This window comes from Chelmon rostratus, chromosome 6, assembly GCF_017976325.1.
Source record: "Chelmon rostratus isolate fCheRos1 chromosome 6, fCheRos1.pri, whole genome shotgun sequence".
NCBI lineage: Eukaryota > Metazoa > Chordata > Actinopteri > Chaetodontiformes > Chaetodontidae > Chelmon > Chelmon rostratus.
The window spans coordinates 8358406-8380306 of NC_055663.1; positions in this window are offsets into that span (position 1 = coordinate 8358406).

A 21901-nucleotide genomic window follows, 5' to 3' on the forward strand; every position below is an offset into this window, starting at 1 on the left:
TGGGAAACAATCAGAACTACTTAGGCTGTAGTTTTAATGTGGTGAGTCAAATTCAAACACTCCCACTAATATTATTTATTTTGCTTCATTGCAGCTGATACAATTAATTCAAACATGCAAGATAACAAACCCTGAACTCATGAGAAACTTTTCTATTGATTTGGCTCTTTTTATATAAACCATTCAAAAAAAGTAATTGTGATGAAGTATTAATACTGTTTGTAGAGTCTCACTGAGGAATGACGTTCAGACAGGTGAGGACGCAACGACTGCGGAGACGTCAAAAGCCACTGCGTTGCCTAGCAACGTAGCGTGTGTTTGTGGCTGCAGCTGCTGTGGAGTTCAGGTTGTTTACACTTTTGTGTGATACTTAACTCTGCTGTTAAAGTGTCAGTTATTTCATTACTGTAGTTTAATATTACCATTTTCCCCTGTCGCAGTATCCACAGCTTTTCTGCATAGTTGGCTATACAGAGGAAACCCATTGTTTATCTATAACTGATAGTCAGGTGCACACTCAGGCTGCAAAATCTGTCTGTTCAACTTACAAATGGAACTTTGCAAAATGTTGTTACATATTAGAGAGTATGAAATAATCCAAAAGTATAAATACTGTTTACGGAGCCTCATTGAGGTCATCTGGGTTTACTTTGACACAACTGTACTTCCAGCTGCGTTGGACATTGTACCTTTCAGAAAACCGGACACATGAATAGCAACTTGAACATCTAACAAACAAGATAATTACACCAATATGTTGTCAATAACTCAATTGGGTTGGAGTAAAAGCTCTCCATGATGATGTGGAATAAAGGAATACACAGGCTTCAGCTACGGAGGCTCAGGGTCTCATCGTGGTGTGAAGTAAAGCATGCAGAGCTAAAAGTAGAGTGAGGATTGTACTTCGAGTCATTATCGGGTGGAGCAGTCATCCATCCATTCTTGTACTGTGACATGATCCCTGCATGGCATCGATAAAGTTTATCTAATCGTATCTTCTATTCTGTTTACAAAGACAGAAGGCAGATGTATCAATGTTTTGTGAGGTTTATTGAACTATTTCCGAGTACAATAAGAAAGGAGAAGTAGGGAAGGTGACGCTGAGGAGGGATAGGGGGTTAGGGAGTGAGGGGGAGGGTTAGGAGGGCTGAAGGCCTCCAGAATCTCTTCTGGTTCTTTTCCTCTGTGAGTTCAGCTGACAGCATGTTTTTATTTCACTTTTAAAGGTCTGAATTCTTCTGAAAGTTAGAGTCCAGAAGATGAGCTGAGGCAGCAAACCTGAAGCTGGACGTTTGCTCGTGTGAGGAACTGGATGTCATCTTTCATATCTGCCTCTTCATGGTCCCTCATCTCTTGTTGGACCAGCAGCATCTCCTCCAGCTCTCTCCTCTCCCGATCCCACTGCTGTGCTCGTCTCTCCCAGCTCTCAGAGAGGTCAGACAGGTCCTTCATGGGAGTGATCGTTCTCCCTGTGAGCTCTCTCTGGTGCCATTCTTCACTTGGTCTCCTTGCTCTGTTGTAGTGCTGACTCTGTGCTCTTCAGCAGGGCCAAGGTGTCGATATGAGCGTCGGTACGAACTCGTCATTTTCCTACTGGCCCTGCCGATCTGTCTTTGAGGAGCTCTTTTAGCTGGCTGACTTCTGCCTGCCGCCTCTTTTCTGTGCCATTCATTTGCTCAGGAGGTTTTGAGCTGATCAGAAGGCTGTCATCCTCTCAGCTTCCTCTTTCTGAGCGAGGAGGCTCTGATTAAGAGAGACGATCTGCTCAAGTCCTCCTGTGCCTTCTTGTGCTCTGTTTTCATTTCCCTCCAGGCGTTGATGTCTGCATCATATCTTGTTTGCACAGCAGTGAGATGGTGCTGAAGAGAGCGAATGGTTTCCTCTCTCTGTCCGCTCTCCTGATTGGCTCTCTGAAGGTCAGCCTTTATAACTTTGTGGTCTCTTCTTCAGCATGGAAGAGCTTCTTTGGCAAGTTCTTCCTTGCGTCAAGAAGAAGCTGCCTGTCAACTGTCCAACACACCCTCTGCTTCAGGACTGTGGCCTTAGATGTGGTCCACAACTTTTCTTTGACTTCTGCCTCTTCCTCCTCCATCTGTCTGAACCCCTGTGCAGAAAGAGCAAAGAAATACAATTTTTCACATCACAGTCTAGGAAATTGGTCAGCCCTATTTTTCCTTTCAGGAGAACAGTCATCTGGTAAGAATACAGAGTGGAAGTACAGTAAGTCACATGAACATACAAGTCAACTCATGTAATGCCGCTTCTCCAAGCAAGGAGCATTTTGAATATTCTGGTTGAAATTCAAAAATACTTTTCTAGTGTTTGAAGATCCAATCATTACTAAAGCGTATGTCATGCAGGAAAAGAAAGCTGGCTTAGATATGTTTCATAGTCTATTAGATTAGCTTGACCTCTGCCTCCACTGCGACTTTTCATCAGAATGGAGGCTTCAAATGTGGCTTCATTTGCTCAGCACAAACACCTGAATCACTTTCAACCATTATATACATAGGCGTTAGACAGTAAAAATAATTAGAGCCTAAAGAAGTCCAGCTGGGAGTGCTGATTTTTAGTTTTACTCACAGAAAGTGGACAGACTGCTGCTCCTGTCCTGGAGCTTTTGCACCATCTATAATATAAAAAAGGTTTCCTGATCACAACCATGGGGTTCATTCCATATTCTTATAAATTATTTGGAGGTTACACACACCTTGCAGTCTGGTGTATCCAAAGGAAATGTGTGTTATTAATAATGTAAACAGAGGGACCCATCTATCATCTCCTGCACTTGGTGTGATCGTAAAGATCCTTTATGTTGAAAATCCAGCTGCTGCAGGATTAAACCTGATCAGACGGATAAAGCTGTCAACTGTGTTTCTGATAATTATGAAAATCAGAAAAAAAAATTGTTTGAAGGTGGATAAAAAGCATTTCAATGTATTCCATTCCTGTGTGGATTCATGTGTTGTAGGATACTGTGAGACGTCTCTGTTTAGATCCAGATCCTAGACCTGCTTCCCACATGGGGTCACATTTGTCAGCGGCAGCCCCCCGTTAGCCAAAGACTTGTTCAGTGCCTGTTCAAACAGTCCCTGTTCAGACGATTGCTGTCATGACCCCTTAACCATCAGTGATTACCTTATAAAATGTACAACCTTTGTTAAATAATTTAGAAGTAAAATGTCTGAATGTCAACATTATTAGCGGCACCAGCTCTGATATTAAAACGCTATTTTCAAAAATGCGAACTCCTGTGAGGCATGGCATATTTGTTCGTGAAGCCGGGAAGGATTTAAAAGCTCATCAGTGGTTGAAAATCACATTCTGGGGTCGTTCCCGCTTTAACTGATAATCGTAGTTGTTGACTCAGTGGTTTGTTTTTCTTTCAGAATATGTTTATTGTTATTTTCATAGTGAACCCACTAACACCACACATATAAGACAAAGCAACAATGTAATGCCAACCTATGCCCCAATCCCATCAAGCCAGACAACATCTACAGCAACACATTTTTAAAATTAAATACAAACAACATGCCCAGTCAATGCTGTGATGATCCAAAGCTCAAAAACAGAATAAAAAGGAGAGTATTCACATAGTAGCTCTTAAAGGATGCAACACCACTACAAAAGGGAAGGAATCACTTTAATCCATTGAGCTTCTTTTATAATTAACAATCTGATACATACGTATAAAGGAAAATTTGTTAGACAGTTAGTCAATGCTGCAAGTAACGTATGTCCAACTGCCTGTGGGGTGTGATTCAAGAAAAGATTCCTGCTATACTTCCTTTCACTGCCACATAAAACGATATCCTTTCTAGGAGAAACACTGTATTTCATTGAGACATATGTTAACTGTAGGGGGCTCTGACTCATTCAAGTAATATGCATTTCCAAGAATTTCTCCTTTAAATATATTGTCTTTGTATTGTTTTCAATTGAGTATGTCATACGGGATCAGATAATTATCACATTCTGTTTTATTTATGTTTCAAACGTTACGTGAAACGAAGGCACTAAAGCTTCAGTGTCAGCAGGTCCAGTTGTGTTGCTACATGTGAAACATATACAGCTCACAGATTAAGTGTTCCAATAACAGAGTTCACACTGACTTCATTTTATGCCACTGTAGAAAAATAGACAGCCTATGTACCCTCCCTAAGCCCACCTCTCAGCCCACCCCACCTTATGGTTCCCATGGAGAACATTAACAAGTTACAGTTAAAGCCTGACACATTGATTTCCCTGCTCTCTCTTCTGATGTCTATTTTCACACTCTTTGAGGCAACATTATGTATAATCAGCAGTGTTGCAGCTCTCTGCTGCTTTCGCCCCCCGCAGGGCCAGAGAGACGTGTTCCTCGGTGTCACCGCGGCCATGCCGGCGCTCATGCTTCCAAATGTCAGACTCATCAACGCCCACACTGCATGTTTCATATGTGTACATGGTGAGGGCGTGTGGCGTATGCACTGCACACCAGAGGCTGCTGTAATGGCATAGACGCGAGTTTCCACACTGTTAACCATTCTGCTCAAGGAAAGACAACAGATTAAAGGGAGAGAGCAGACAATGAAAGAAAATCTCAAAGGAAATAAAAAATCAAACTTTGGTTCAGCCTCCTCCTCTGTTCCTTCCAAACGAATCACCGAGTACATCTGCAAACAAAGATTTTTATTTCATGCAAACCCCAAAAGGATAAGAGCCACAACATCCCCCCTAAATCAGTGACAAACTTTATTGTGATAACTGTGCTGTAGTTAGCTTCATGACAATAATGAAGAACTGTAATGATTCAATCATAGTGGCACAAAACTGAATGCATGTTAGAAGTGTGATTGTGATTTGATGTGATTCTACAGCAGCATATGGCTGCACGCTGAAAATACCACCCTAGCTAGGTAGCAACTGTCTTTGGCAGGTAAATCAATAAGTAACTTTGGCCCCTAACTGTGAAGGGAATTAATTCTATTAATCTATGATGTGAAGTGTTTAACACGTCTGTCTCTGGGGAGCCTGTGCCTTAACCAAGTAACTAAAACAAACTTTGACTCTAAATGATTCCCATTAGAATACTGAGTGGGAGGTGATCATGCTGTAAAATAAAACTGTCACTCTGCATTTATATGAATATTAAACACTGTGGTTCCTCCATTGTCTCCAAATTGCGTATTGATATACAGTGTTGTGAATCAATGCCGTAACAGAGCGCATTCACTGAACCTGCCCATGTTTTGGGTGGACGGTGAACCGAACGTATCAGTCTGCGACTAACAAACATGAACGTGAGCACATGCAGAACAAAACGCAGCTCGTGAGCTCCTCCTGCTAGAGTTAACGATGCCTGTGGCAACTGCCGATTGAGATGCAGCAATGAATATGTGAGGGAGTCCTTATGAGCAAATCAATACAGATTCCAGCAGAAACAAACCTCCCATGTTAATGCAAATGGTGCCCGCCGGCCTGAAAACAAGCCCATATGTCAGCCACATTGGTAATCAATTTGAAACGACACATTCAAGCATTCAAACAGTCTTGGAAAATATGCGTGAGTGAATGATGATCACAAGAAATAATTAACAAGTTTAAACCACAGGCCAACGGCTGCAAAGTCCCTCCACCCAAAGTGGAAGCTCGCAGCTTTTTGTAAAGGAACAAGTAGCAGTGGTGGAGAAAGTATTCAGATCCTTTACTGAATTATGTATTATAATATTCCTATATTATCAGGAAAATATGTCTCATGTATGAAAAGTGCTCATTGTGCAGTAAAGTTTTAAAGTTTATTTTGATTAAGAAGGAGACTTTTCTAGACCCATAAAGGAACGGCTAATCCTTCAGTTTATCCGAAAAGTTGGAGATACACAATCCAATAAGTGCCTCTGTAGTGTAGAAGTACACAGTTTCCTAAAATGGAAATACTCAAGTACTTCAAGTACTTTGAATGTGAAGGGGCAGACTTTCTTTCGTGAAGAAAGGGCCAAGATCCATAACAGACCTGTAGAACAGTCTGTGCTCTGAAGGCACACGGTTGCCTTTTGTCTTTTTTCAGTGCTTAATGTGTTGGTACACTGGGTGTTTCCATCACTGTGTCAAGCTCCTGTATATTATCACCATAAAATGAACTTGTCCCTTCCAACACATTGAATGAACCATGTCATTTTCTCCGCGGAGAACACAACACATTATTTTTGCCAACAAGACAATATGCACATTGTCATGGGAGACTCTGCAGCTGCGTTATATGAGATTCAATAATTCAGTGATCGCTGTTTCTGCCTTGCTCTGGTTCATTAAACTGAGCTGTCGGCCAGAAAAATGCACCATGATTCAAATTCCTGCTCTTATAAAGGGAGCTGTGAGATACCGACGCAGGCTTCAATCATCTTTAAGTCTGCTCTGTCTTTCTCTCACACGCCTCTGTGTCTCTTTATCTGCGTCACACACAAATGCCCATACATGTCCATCTCAGTCCTCGGTGCTATTTTTGTCCTGCCTTTTCTTTTTCTTTTTTTGGTTGGGGGGTGGCACGGTCAATAGGGTTACATGTTCTCTCTCAGCACGCTTCTGCCCATTAAGTGTGAAAGACACTGGTCCAATGGCATGTAATCCCTCATTAAGGAGACATTTAATGAGGGTGTGTGTGTCTCCTCTTGAACCAGATTCTCCATGTCTTCTCATGCCTAAATGCAATGTTAAATCTAACAAGCACAAGAATATATTAAGCTGCTGTTGAAACCTATTTCCTGCAAAAAGCCTTTGAGAACCGGACATTTAGCTCCTGATTTCACAAAACCTGATTTCACCTTCCCAGGCGTCTTATGGACATTAAAATGCACCCTGGGTGCTCGCTGAAAGGTTCAGCTGCTGCATTTTCTACTCTACGAAAGTCTCAGTGAGGCAGCAACATGATTCAGTAATTACTTCAGACAGAATGACAAGCCAAGTCTTCAAATCCACTAAAGTCTAATCAAGATGTCAGAAACCATCGGGAAGGAGAAACAAGAGATAAATAAAGAGGGAAACACAAATGAGGACATGAATGAAGACCTCAAGGAACCACACACTGTTTACTCGCATAGTTTGAGCTGATCTTCCAAATAGCACAAATGCTGGGCCTATCTGAATATTTTATAGTGACAAAAACAGACCTGTTTGACACGCCATGCTTATATATGTTAGACTTACTGCAGATACAGTATATGCACAATGATCAGATGGGTTTTAAACAGAAGCCAATCAAACTTATTTGGAAAAGAAAGCAGAGGTGGACACAAACTGAATACCCAGAAAGGGTATATCTATCTGCCTGTTTTTAATGGAAAAACTTAAGGGGAAACGGTGGGTATTTAAAGCACCTCCACTGAGATGATGAAAAATGAATTGACATACACAAGGGTGTGGCTTTGGTTTCAGTATTTCCAGCTTTACTACAAAAAAAATGACATCCTTTACTGCTCTGCTATCTTGGACTGGTGTTCAGCTACAGCATCTGTTTTTGGGAGAATTATCTGTTAAAAATAACAGATTAAATTCAGTTTTTAAACTGAAAATGCAATGGATCAAAAACCTGCTTCTGAGAATATATTCCAGTATGTTGCCTGAAAAGCAAAACCCAGGGTAAAGAGTTTATGCAAATAATTACCTACAGCTCCAACTGTAAGTGCACAGTAATGCTGAAGGCAGCTCAGAGTGTTTTATAATTTTGATCAACTCAGAGCATCCCATTTCCCATCTGGTGCGCCTGATAGGGTGGGACAAGTGACACGGTTGCTATCCTCGGCAGTGCATGGAGTCCACTGGCCCGACGTTATTCGACATAGGCGTCACTTCTTCAGCTGTGCAGAGGTCCAATCAGCTTGAAAAAGGGCAAACACCTGTGAGCGTGTGAGTCTTTGAAACCATTTGCTTCTTACCATAACAGACTTTTAATGATGCTATGCTCTCAGTTCTCACCGTTTGCATTGGTGAGTGCAGTGTTAGTACTACTGATGTGATTAATGAGCAAACCTATGACAATGGAGTGAAGTTATAATAAACTGGAGTTACTCTTTACAATTAGAGGTGGCTGGGGTTAGCTAATGTTGTGTGTGTTCAGAGAGACTTTGGTCTCTGTCTCTCTTCCTGACTACAGTGGGAGCTGTAAGAGCACATCTGATGGAAAAGAACCAGCCCAACCTGACCGTGCTCCCTGGACCGTTCTCAGCCTTCAACATCAAAGTCTGACCATGCAGCTGTCTGATTTTCAGTGCCGCACGTTGTCAGAATTAAGGCTGCGGGTCAAATGTCACCCTGCCAATCAGGACTAACAAGAACCCATACTGGGTTAGTCAGCAGCTGTAGCACGAGGCATGAGTCACGCTCGCACACACACACACACACACACACACACACACACACACAAACATGCACTCACACACAAAGTTGTGTCTTCATCACTTTTGGGGACATTGCATAGTATTGCATTCACTTATCGGAGACTTACCATAACCAGAACTTGCCTAAAACTAAGAGGAGACTGCAGATCTCCACAGCAAGTTGTTCAGTAATAGAGACACTGAGTTTAATGACTGCAAAAATGATTCCAGTCGCTTACATGAGGGTGAAAATTCAAAGGACAGTCGCAGCGCTGTGGTCAGTTTGTCATTGTGGAATCAAGTGGAATCTGAGGCAGCATACATTTTAAAACATATAGCGCTGACTCTGTGCACCTTCTGTGGTGATGATGAGCCACTGGGACCGCCCCACAACGGGAACCTCTAGTTAATTAGTCACTTATTTAGTCTCTGCTGTCAGAGCATTTAACCAAATACAGTGGCAGAGCAGTGGACATACCAATTACCTGTCTTTTACTGTTTGCCATGAGTTCATTGAGTTGATGGCTGAAGAGGTCCTGTGTGCCATTGTAAAATAAGTTAAAGATGGCAAGTATTGAATCAGTATCTCCATTATTGTGGACTCGATGCGTTCGATGTCACAAATGCTAATCAGCTTGCTTTGGTAATTCACTATGTGCAGAAGAAGAAGAGTGAGGAGCCTGCCATGAGGCTTTTAGAATTGACAGAACTACATGGTCATAGCACAGAACACATGAAGACAATGCTCATGGTATGCATGAGCTATTGCAACGAAGACTCTAACATGTCAAAAAGCAGAAATCAAAGTTGACCATGGAACCCCCAAAGCTGCACAATATGAGCACAGTAATGGGCATCCTTGAAACAGTTAAGAATATAGTGTGGGATGACCTTCTCGAAAGAACCAATTTAACCAGCTAAGTGTTCCAGCAGGTACAAATTGAGATGCACCATTCCATTTCTTCTCTCGTACGGTACACAGGCAAGGCAACAAACAGCCTAAGCCTAAGAAGCAGAGGTCAAAACTGTAACCGAGCAACCGAGGGATAAAAGGCAGATAGCCAAGAAGCTGAATGCAGAAAATAATGTTCAGTGAGTCTGCAGGTCCAGAGGTGCGATGCTCCGGATGTGTTGCATTCCTGATTGAATTTAACACTGGTACAATTTGATGAAAGGCAAACAGGAAACCACAGTTCTTGTAGACAGAGATGGTTTATTTTCACACACACATTCCTGTTGTGATCATATCAGTGAAATGCTACATATCAGGCACAATATCTAGAAAATAGGCATCATGCCAACATGTCAGCCATGTAACTCAATTCTACTCATGAAAATTAAGATTGTGCCAAGTTTCTTCAAAAGATGCACAGTACATGGCTGTCCTCAATACATATAAACAGTTTACATAATCACAAAGTTAATAATATGATTCCCTGGTGTCAGCAAGAACAACCCTATATGATCATGTGGCCATTTGAATCAACACCTCTTGATAAAACTTTATTTAGAACCTTCTGCAAAGCAGGCAACCGTATCTACTGTGCACTTGTGAGAAATACTGAGAAATAATGTTGCATTCCATATCGAGCAGAGATAAATAGCCGACTAGTGTGAAGTAACATGACGCAGTTTGTTTTCCTCCTGTCTTCCCTGAGTTTGTGAATAAGCAGCCGTCACTGTTTTATTCTTATACCTGCTCTGCCTACTGTAGCTGTTCATGTTCATAATGTTTGTGCTGTGTATATCTTAACGAATGAATTCCACATGGTTCATATTGTATACATTTTGCTGTATTCATATACTGTTTGTTTCTGTATTTGTCATGACCCGTGCCATGCATGTCGGTTTTGTCTTGTCTTGCCTGGTTTTTGTTACTTCCTGTTTTATTTTGAAGGTTCATGTTATGTGTCTTTGTGTTGCTTTAATTCCTGTGTTTTCCCTCCCGTGTGATTGTCTGATGTGTTTCACCTGTGTGTCATTAGTGTTCCTGCCTTGTGTATTTAAGTCCGTGTCTTTCCCCCAGTCTTTGTCGGGTCATTATCTGTGATACTTTGCTGTCTGCGTTTCTCACCATAGTCATAGTTCTAGCCTTAGTCCCCATAGTGAGTGTTTGTCGTGTTTCATGTAGGTGTTTCTTGTTGCGTTACCTTTATTCATGTCCGTGTTTCTGTTCAGGTCTGAATTGTTCCTTGGTTCGTCTTTGTCTTTTATTTGTCACAGTTCTAGTTAGTTTATCATCTTGTTCTTGTCTTCGTTCATGCTCATGTCTTGTTTTATGTAGTGTCCCCGTCCTTAGTGTTGTCTGCTATTCCCTAGCTGTTTTTGAGTTTCCCAGGCCATAGTTCTGTTGTGCGTGTTATTTGTTTTTCACAGCCCTTTGTGTTCTCCTCCTTCGGGAGTGATTTCTGTTCTGTATTTTATTCTTTGATAGTTATTCATAGTCTTGTCCTTATCTCCGTGGTGTCTTGTGTTCATGTGTTATTCCCAGTGTTGCGTCGTGTTGTGTGAATCCTTTTTCCCTTATGTGTCTTTAGTCATGCTCCAGCCCCAGTGTGTTCTAGTATCTCCTTGTCTAGCCACCTCACGTTCTTTGTCAGTGTTTGTTCTGAGTTTCGTTTATTCATAGTTTCCCTGTGTTGTCTTCATTCTGTGTAACCCTTTTCCCTAGTGTGTTTTCCCTAGTAGCAAGAGTTTTGGTTTTCCTTGGTTTTTGTCCTTGAGTTAAATAAATGTGTTAAAATCGTGTCTGCATCTGGGTTCAACCCATAGATCCCCCCTAAGTCCCCATCTTCCTGACAGTATTACTTATATACATACACACTTTGTTGTCTCAGTATGTGTCCTCTGTGCAATGATAATGAAGTTAAATCGAATTGAATCTATTTTCAGTCTGGAATGTGTCAGCATTGTTTTTTTGTCAACTGCAGCGCCATGTTTGTTGCCTTATCAACACTTTGCTGATCCAGTGTTGCACACCTCTCTGTCTGCTTGTTAAAATTTTACCAGTAAGAAAAGGCTCTGCTGTTTGACGGAGCTCTCGAAATATCTGAACAGCAGCAGGGATTCTGCTGCGATAACTAATCCCTCCCTTTATAAACATTCATGATCATAAACATTCAACATCAACAGTACCTAAAATATGAGGATGATGGGGTGGTGGGGAGCGCAGAAACAGCAAAACAGCATGTTGGATAAGTAATTGGGAGAAATGTCAGGTTATAATGGGCGAGCTGTACACCTACATGAATATGATTGGATGTGACAAGTCAGCTGGTAACCACACAGCTGTGAGAGCAGAATGAGAGTGAATGAAGCCAGTCAGCCAATGCATGTCCTCATTGAAGGAAGAGTAGGACAGAACTGGCTTTTCTCCATAGAAGAGATGTTTTTGCTCTTTGGCAGATGTGCTCTTCATTAAGTAAAATGGTTTGTTGATCTGATTGGTTGAAATTAGCCTCTGACAGACAGTCCAAGCAATTTCCATGGACAACTTCCCAGATGGTTCTGTGTAACGAACCATGTGGTGTCGAAGTTAATAACTCGAGAGTCAAAAGGAGAAGTCAGACTCAGAGATCATGGAAAAGTTCAAACAAAGGGAACTTAATATAAAGTTGGTAGTGGTGGAAATCTGTAGAGGTGGAGTGAGGCAGGCTGGAGTGTAAATATTTGATCAGAGGCAGACAGTAGTGCAGGGCAGGGCAGGCAAAACACTGGAGACAAACAAGGATCAGGGCATAGCAGGCAAACTGGGAAGGCAGGAGACAATGGACCTGAGGCACAGGTAAAATAGGACCAGCCAGGTTCAAAAACAACACGGGGAAAGTGCAGAGAGCAAGGAGAGTCAGCCCAACGTAGTGCTACTACGACACAAGGAACGAAGAGTAAGTGAGAAGACCGGGGTTTAAATACAGCAGGCTCCAGCTAGAGTTGAGATTGGCGGCATGCATGGAGGTGAGTTGCAGGGAGGAGGAAACTATGTCGCCACATCCCGATTGAAACAGACACAGACACACCAACCCAGAGAGAGACAAACAGGACACACTACAGTGGGCGGAACAGTGGGAACACCAGGGGTGAGGGGGGAATCCTGCTGGACCCAAGCATCATGCTTACACGTGAGATATCATGTGTACCAAACAACTGAACAAAGACACAAATCAACAGTGAGAGTCAGTTTCTAAGTTTACTCCACACGGTCGTCTTATGCAAATTTAGAGGTAGCTAGGACTCACACACACACTCACACACACACACACACGCACACACGTGACAGGGCAGCAATCCCTGCCTCTGGCTCTGTCATTAAAAATAACACCATGTAAAGCCTTACCGGACATAATGGTCAGCATCAAAATCTTGCCCTCCACCTCACTCACTGCACTTCCTCACAGGTTTGTCTCCTTCAGGCAGCCTAGCACATTAAAATGCCTCTGCTGTGTCCAAAAATATATGTCTGCATACAAAAAAGCCTTACACTCATTATGTAAACACGCTTCTACTTGACTGCTCCTGATTTGGTCCACATTTTGTTTTGACTGAATTCATTTACTTTTATTAAAATGCATGATCCTCTGAATGTTTCCAAATCCACTACTGCTGGACACTGTCTATATTTTTTCTTAAACTTACTGTACATAGGATACCTTATTTTCTTTATTTTTACATTTTGAAATTCTTTTTGTGGTTTGCAGTTGTAATTTATTGCTCCTTTTGTTCTTATTTGCACCTTTATTGTTCCTATTGTTCTTATTTGCACCTCCATTAGCTGTTTGCACCCCAGTCCCTTGTGTGTGAAGAGCTTCTGTCAGAGTGAAGTTCTCCATTGTGACATTAATAAAGTCTTATCTTATCTTATCTTTCTCCTTTTTCACATGACTAATAATGAGACATTTATTTACACATGAATGCACTCAGATAAACTGAAATCATGCTCTCTTTTGCACTCAAAATACTACATCCATGCCAGTCAAAGGGAAAAGTTGCAGTATTTTATGCATCAGTCATCAGTGCCATTTTTGCAAAAGCTCTGCTGTCTGGCACTCCTGTCTGGCTTTGCGTGTTTGTGTGTATCTGTGTGTGTATAAGTGTGAGAGCAAGAGGACTGAAGGGTAGGGGGGAAATACAAGTGAGGAAGATTGGGACTGAGCTCCAGCTTGAGTGGGTGTTATGTTCACTCTGGTGGAATGAAGTCTATAGAGGGGCAGATCTCAGTCCCATGACAGCTGTTCCTAAAAAAAAGAGAGAGAGATCTAACTGTGTCATTTGCTACATTTTTCCATCTTCAACCACCAAGTTTCAGTCTTCGAACAATGTGCAGCCTTAAGAGCAGTATCCCATCATGAATCTATCATGTTCTCCTTCATCATCCGCCATCATTCTTGCTGCCTTTTTGCTGCCTTGTCAGTACTGAGAGAGCTGAATATATGTACTTTAACACAAACCTCGCTGAACATTCAGCGACTAAAAGGATAAGAGCAACATATTTGGAAAAAAGAAAAATCTTTCAAGGGCGGCTATATCTCCAAAGCACAGCTTGTCGTCTGAGTAAAAACTACATGGATTGTTTCTGTTTGTTTGCCCTTCAAAACAGATTAAATGAATTACTGTTAAAAGAGGCCAAACAAAAGAGGTACTACAGCTTGAAAGATCAGAGGGAAAAGGTTTTTAATAAAAATTCATACACCTCCCTTCTGAGTGCCTCAACGAATTTTAAGAAGGTGGACAAATGCAAACATCAATACAAACACAGAACATCTAGTCCATGAAACAAGCTCAGTTAGAGAGCACATTGTATAGTTCCTCTATTTTAACAATTGTCAAGGCAACAACGTCGAGGGTGTATTTCAGTTCCTCTCCCAGCCTCCCTCCATACATTTTCTATCACTACACATAACACTGCTGTATCACATTATCCTGCCATTACACGAATACCCTTCAATTAAAGCCACCTTTCACATGTGATAACACAAACACCTTACAACATGATACAGTCAGAATGTGATATTAGAGACATTGCTGAGTTCACTCAATTGTGTCCTATTCAAAAATACAGGTAGATGAGCCAACCTGCCTACAATCCTCTCATTACTCACCACTTAGAGTGCTATTCTGATTCTGTCAAGTGCTTTAATCACACAGCCCTCTATTTCACATAACCATGAATTGACTCCAGGACCCAGAGGTGAAGGAGTCATTGACCCTCTGTAATGACTGCTATTGCTAAATGGCGAGTGTTTAGTGTGCTCATTTCAAGTCTGCACTACAACAAAAAGTTTACAGCAGAGTCTCCCACTAACTGCTGAATATGGTGCTTTAGAAATATCATTGTTGGTTATTATCATTATTGGAAAACACTTTGACTTTAAAAAGAAAAAAAAATGATGGCTGTATTTTTTAAGTAAACAAGAGTAGAGTAGAGTAAACTTTAATTGTACAAGTGCAACAAAAATTGCAAAGGGGTAAGTCAGGCTCCAAGTGCACCTACTATATTGGTTCATATGTGTGCAGGAACACAAAGTGCAAAAGGGGCTGGCTGGAGTGGAATATCAGCGGGAGGGTGTGGTGATCCCATGTGCCATGACTGGCCTCATAACTGTCAAACAGCTGAACCCATCACAGTAAAGCATGACAACAACAGCTTGACAAATGAAGACACTAATCATGGAGACAGTAATCATTATTGGGAGAAGATTTGCAGCTGTGGACGACACATGTGGTAAGAATCTTTAACAATAATTCATTGACAAATGTGGACTACATTATGGATGTTCCTGCTGTCAGACGAAATCGATCACTATACGACACCATCGCTGGAGCTCTCCACACTGCCCTCCCACCTGGACCAGAGAAACACATAAAGTATGTGAGAATGCTGTTCATCGACTACAGTTCAGCATTCAATACCCTCCAAAGTCGTCATCAAGCTCAGAGACCCGACACTCAACACTGAGCGTCCTGACGTGCAGACCCCAGGCTGTGCAGATAGGCACCACCTCATCCTCCACCCTCAATCTCAACACTGCGACCCTAAGGACTGCATGCTCAGCCTTCTCCTGTACTTCCTGTTCATGCACGACTGCGTGACCATCCACAGCTCCAACAACTGTTATCAAGTTTGCTGACGACATGACTGTCATCGGCCCGATCACTGGAGACGATGAGATGACCAACAGACAGGAGGTCAGAGCCCTGACATCTTTGTGTTAGGGCAACATTAGCAAAACAAAGGAGCTGATTGTGGTTTATAGGAGAGAGAGATTAGGACATGCTACCATCACCATCACTGGCACTACGGTGCAGTCAGCACCTTCAGGTTCTTTGGGCTTTACACCAGCAGGGACTTGACCTGGACTCACCACTCCAACACCATCACCAAGACAGATAGACCATAGCTCTTCTTCCTCTTCAGGCTGAGGAGGCTCAACATGGACTCCTGGATATTCTGCAATTGAGAGTAGCCTAACTGGCTGCATCGCCGCCAAAGATCCCAATCACCCCAGCCACAAACTACTCTGCCTGCTGCCATACACCACAAATATTTCTGTACAATCCATATTTATAAAGGTGAATAGAAACAGAATGTCATCTCTGTTGCTGTTCATTTTGGAGGTTTGTTATGAAGAAAGGATAAAAAAAGACACCCACGTCCTGCTGCCTAAATAGGATGGGTGCTGGATCAAAGATAAAACTAGTGAAGTTAAACAAACAGAACAGACTTCTGTCTGAGGAAGAGCTTTGTGTTTGCAATGTCACAGCATTAAACCCTTCTGAAGGGATCTATTTGTTTCAGCTCGCCTCCTTATTTATCACTACAAAGTGTCAAATACCAGCAAGAATTATAAAGTGTAAGCAGGCGGCAAATTTTAATTTATACTGAAAATAAAACCCAACTTTTCATGATCACTGTCTTTCAACCAATGGTGGAATGCTAGTAAATACATTTAGTGCTGTACTTCAGTACACATTTGAGGTACTTGTATATTAGTTGATATTAGTTGCATATTTCTATTTTATGCAGTTTTATAGTTATACAGCACTGCATATCAGAGGGAAATTCATATAGCAGCTAAGAGCAAGATTTTTTTCTGGAATTGGTGGATGCCAAACAAGGCTAAAAGGAGACTGAATATTGATCTTACATTTGCCAGAAACATGAGTGAAATAAATTTTGAGGTTGTTCCATATCGGCTCGATGTGGAAATACAGAGTTTGCAAAAAACACAAACTTTTTGTTTTTTTGTGCTGCCCCCGAATGGACCAACAGACTGGCCAATTTATCATGTGAACAACACTGCTGCTAGTTAAAAAGTGAAATCCAGACATTACCTAGGCAGCGTAGAGTGGCACGCCATCCAGAAAGAAGCTGCACTCGCAACGTTTGATCTTTTCAAAGATCTCGTCCCTTTGGTGTCCTTTGCTATAAAAAAACATCATAGACCAGCTGCAATGGTAAACACAGGCAATCTCTGTGTAGTTTTGTGCTGTTGCCTTTACGGATTTCAGAGTTTTTAAGTTCAACCAGCCATCAAAACTATGCTTGTTCCAATGAATTCGAGCAATTGCTGTAACTGAAATTGTGACTGACCTGGTGGGCTTGCAGAGTTTTTGTTTTTGATATTAAAATTTAGATGAGTTTGAATTCAAGGCTGCACATCATCACTGCCGGCTCTCTCTCTCTCGACTGTTCATCTGAAAAACTGGCTGGACTTTTTGTAAATGTAGAAATAGCATATGGAGTGAAATATTCAAATCTTCAGAAGAGGATAAGAGGTTTTCAGACTGCATTCAGTCAATCAAACACTCCAGATGAGCACCGTTCTTGAGCTGTAAGGTCTGTCCATTAGTTGTTCATGTGAGAAATAGCTTGTTCTGACCCCATCTTTATCAACTCCCTCATCGGTCCTGATGGAGGATGAACAGAGCAGAGGGAAAGATGGACTGAAAATGAAGGTGAGCGAGAGCAAGGAGGACGAAAAAGAGGCTGATAAACCATGATGATGTGTAGCTGAACAGGACAGGCTCGAATGCGGTGAGACTGACAGGCATGAACAGACAGACTGACAATTACTTCCCATCAGACCCTGGGGCTTTCCAGCTTGTTGGGCTGCAGACAAAGCTTTTTTTCAAAGAGTATTTTATGGACTCTCTCTTTCCCTGCTGTCACCCTTTGTAGTTCAGTAGTTCATGTAGTTTCATGAAATCAATAGCCTTTCTTGTCTCCAATGAGATCCTGCGTCATGTTGTTTTCATTTTCTAAAAGCAAAGCCAATGATGGAGGAAAGAGGTTGGAGGGAGGTGAAATGAGTTAGTGGAGGAGCAGAACCTTGAATAAAGATTCTAATAAAGACGGCCACTTATGTCTAAAGTGTTTGTAACTTCAGATAAAGTGGAGAGCGACAACAATCAAGGTCAGTCTGAGTTCAGAGCACGTCAAAGCTTGGCTTATTGCTAATTGAATTCTTGCTGAGCGTCACTGGAATGCTGTTTACTGCAGCTCTGTACTGCGTAGGCTTTTTAGCTTTGAGTAGAAGAATAATAACTTGATTTTAAAGTGCTGCCTGCTGCGCCTGGCAAAACAGCAGTGAATTGGAACTGGGTGTTAAAGTTTCAATATATCTGACACAGTATTGCAGACTTGTACAGTTCAATTGAGTCCAAGGTCAGTCAAGTTCAAGTCAAGACCAGAAATTTGATGTCAAGATTGATTCTGAAAGGGGTCAAAAAAATGTCAAAACTGCGACCAACAAATGTCAAGTCCAGTCCCACAAGACAAAAATAAGTTTTAACCATCACCCTCTTAGTCTTTATGTTATTCTGTTAAGTGTGAGTGAGTGTGAAGAGAGGGGGAAAGGGGGATTGAGTCCCTTTTCTCCCATACGTTCTGTCTTCTTTTTTTAAGTTTTTAAGTTTAATGTCCAACTGTGGCCGGCTGTCCCACGTGTTGCTGCCCTCGCAGAATCATCGTGTCCTTGGACCCGCCGCCAGTCAGACCTGCCAGGACGGCCGGTAACAGCCAGTAACTGGGCGCACCAGCTCGGCTACAGCTAAGCTCTCGTCTCAAGCTCTCTGGACTTCCTCTCCACTCGCTGATGTGGCTGCTAAGATTGGGTATAAAAAGAGCATTCCAGAGAGGCTGAGTCTTTTCTGAAGTAAAGATGAGGAGGAGTGGACCTCACTGCATGGCTCAGGAACACTTCCCAAAAACCACCGTCGTCATTGTGTCACAGTTCATCGCTGCATCCATGCAAGCTGAAACCATGCACTCTGATACGGGGGTTCAATGTTTTTTAAATCATCACATTCTGTTTCTGTTTACATTGGTCGTAGTGAGGGCCGTGTCATTTCAGAAAAGGTCCTGTGCCAGATTTAGCCCAGAATGCCGTCACTATCTGAACCACCAGGACGCCCCAGTGGGTGGCTTTTTGCATCCTCAGCCATTGTATTTCGCTTGAAGGTCCCCTTTTGTCCTGCAGGTAAATCAGGCAGGAAGTGAATTAAAAGTTCCACAGTCATAGACCTGGGGAAGAATTGAACAAGAATTGTACAGCTAATTTGGCAAAGAGCACTGCAATCACATGTATTGATTATCTGAAGCCCGGCATATGTCAGTGTCTCTCGCTCTCTCTCTCTCTCTCTCTCGCCCTTAGCAACTGACAGAGCCCAAGGACACAAAAACCTGAAAACACACAAAAAACACTTTCTGTCTTGTGTAATCTTCCATTTTGCACAGAATCCATGTTTCCAAGTTTTATATGGTATATGTGCCCCTAACCCCCCAACACACACACACACACACACACACACACACACACTCATCAGTTTGTATGAACACAAGGTATTGGCCTCCACTGTATAGATGTCAGTTATTACCTTAGATATCTCTCACCTCACCACATTTTTTCTACATCCTGAAAACCGTCATCGTCCATTCCACGGTTTCCAACAATTTACAGCCACTCGCACACACTCATTCTGCTCAGCCGGTGGCATTCACTGTATCACTTTCAAGCATCATTTCCCATCAGGATGATCATGACAACCCTAATATTATACCCTTTGGAGCTGTGAAGGCAGCAGCCTCATCCACATTTTGATGCACTTGGGATGATTTAGCATTAAATGACGTGATATGAAGAGCTCAAAGGAAGAATATTATGCACGACCCAGATAACTCCCCAGAAATGTGCGAGGAAATAAGTAATGTGATTACAAGGCAATTAGACACCAATCTGTGAGCTGGAGAGGCAGCATTCGCCTAGAGTGGCAGTTCATGTGTGTGCCTGTGTGTGTGCTCCATTTGCACTCGCCAACTGGGTGTGTTATTTGGCTGCTACCCACCTGGCAGTCTGTGAGCCTCTTATTGGATCTCTGAGCCTACAGCTCCTGACACACACACACACACACACACAGAAGAATCCTGGTACACTCCTGCATTGAGGGCTAATGTGTTGAACTTCTGAACCCAGCAAGAGATTGTTTGACCCAGAGCAAGAGGGGGTGGTATAGTGATTACATAATGACTCGAACAACCTACTGATTGGTTAAAATAAATAATACTTAAGTTATCCTACTGGTCCCCTTAAGGTGGCAATTATGCCACCTAACCATAGAATTACAGCCAACAATACAAAAATACTAGGCGAAACAAGAGCATGCTGATTTTTATGCTGCTTCGTCCGGTGAGGAGCATAAACGTGCCCTACAATATAAGTAAGAGACTGTAGGATCACTGAAATCGCTGGGGTTCATCCAATGGGGACCATGCATATCAACAGTTTGAACTAAGGGTGGTGCATGAAGTGAGGCATTAAAGGCTTCATCCTCTGAGGAGCATGTGCTTTGTGCTCAGCAAAAGTCTTGGCCTCATGCAACCAGTCATTTATAAGAACAGACCTGTTCAATGACTGAAGACTTGACTGAAAGAGAATTTGTCACATTCACCAATTTTCTCATAATCTGAATAATTTCTTTGTCACAAATTCAAACTCAGACAAATGTTTTAGAACTGTCATAAGAGTCTTGTACAGTCTGCCTACCTCCACAGGTGGAAAGCATTTGTTTGACTGACTGATTCGTTTCAAGAATTCTAATACCCTAACAATCTAAAAATCAGCAAACGTTTGGAAAATTCTCTCACTCCGACACCTGCCTCAGGGTCTTCACACAATGTGCAGTAGACCACTTCCAGTCATGAAAAACTTTGCCATGGACAGCTTTCTTTGGCATCAAACTTCATGTTAAGGCATTTCTTCTTGAATTCTCTGTGATGAGCCTGATACTGCTGAAATTGCCCGCTGATTTACGTCAATAGGACTCTAACCTCGAGCTTCAACCACCAGTCTAAGAAGAAGGCACTCAGAAAAAAACACAGATTTAGGATTAGAATACAAAAATGTTCAGACAGGAGTCTCAATGTCTTCTGTGGAAGTCGAGATTTGTGTAAGGCGTTGAAGAACAGGACGTGAAGTTTTTCACTGCAATCTGAAACCTAAATTAAAAGAGATTACACATTTGAACGAAATGTCACTCCTCATTGAGGCAAAGGTGTAAAAACAACACTAAGCATCCACAGCCACGCTAGCGTCTCTGTGAGGCTGTACTTAAGTGCAGGGGTGTTCTAACATGCTCACAATGACAATGCTAACAAGCTGATGTTAAGCAGGCATAATGTTTACCACATTCATAATCTTAATTTAGCCTGTTAGCATGCTGCCACTTGCCACTTGGCACAGCATACACTTGAGGCTGATGGGAATGTGATTAGTTTTGCAGGTATTTAGTCATAAATTAAAGTAATGGACAAATGAAAGTATTAACCTGATGATGGTGTTATATGAAAGGCCAAGTTTTAAAGGTGAAAGATGAAAGGTTAAGTTAAGTGTACCCACGTTATTACAATACATCCTGAGGGAGACAGAAATATAACGTCCTGCTAAGGACCGATATGATGAAACATCAGGAAAGGAAATTACCCTGCAATTAATTGATATAATAATTAATCAAATTAACAGGTTTGGTACAGTATGTACCAAATTTCATCAGTCTTCTAGTTGTTGAGGTGCAAGTGCAATTGTCTTTACAGCTGTCTGTTGGCATCAGAGCCACTGAGACTAAGAAACTGAATAAGCTGATGAAGAAGGCTGGCTCTGTGCTGCTCTGGTTGGAGCTGGTTGTTGAGAGAAGGATGTTGCACAAACTGCTGAACATAATGGGCACTTCACATCCCCTGCATGACCTACTAATCAGTCAGCAGAGTGTTTTCAGTTGGAGGTTTCTTCAGCGCCACTGTAGCAAGGACCGCTACAGAAAGTCAGACCTGCCCACTGCAGTAATGCTGTACAATGACTCCCCTCTGTGCAAGGAGAGCAGACTTATCTTCTGAGGGATCTTCAGCTTTAACTTGCACTGTGAGAGCTCTATCTTATTTAAACTCTACTTTATTTATTATTATTATTTTTAATCTAGTACAGTAGTTTTATGCCCATGTCTATGAGTAAGTAGTGTTAACCGTGTCTGCTGAGTCCTCCCAAGAAAAACACAATTGC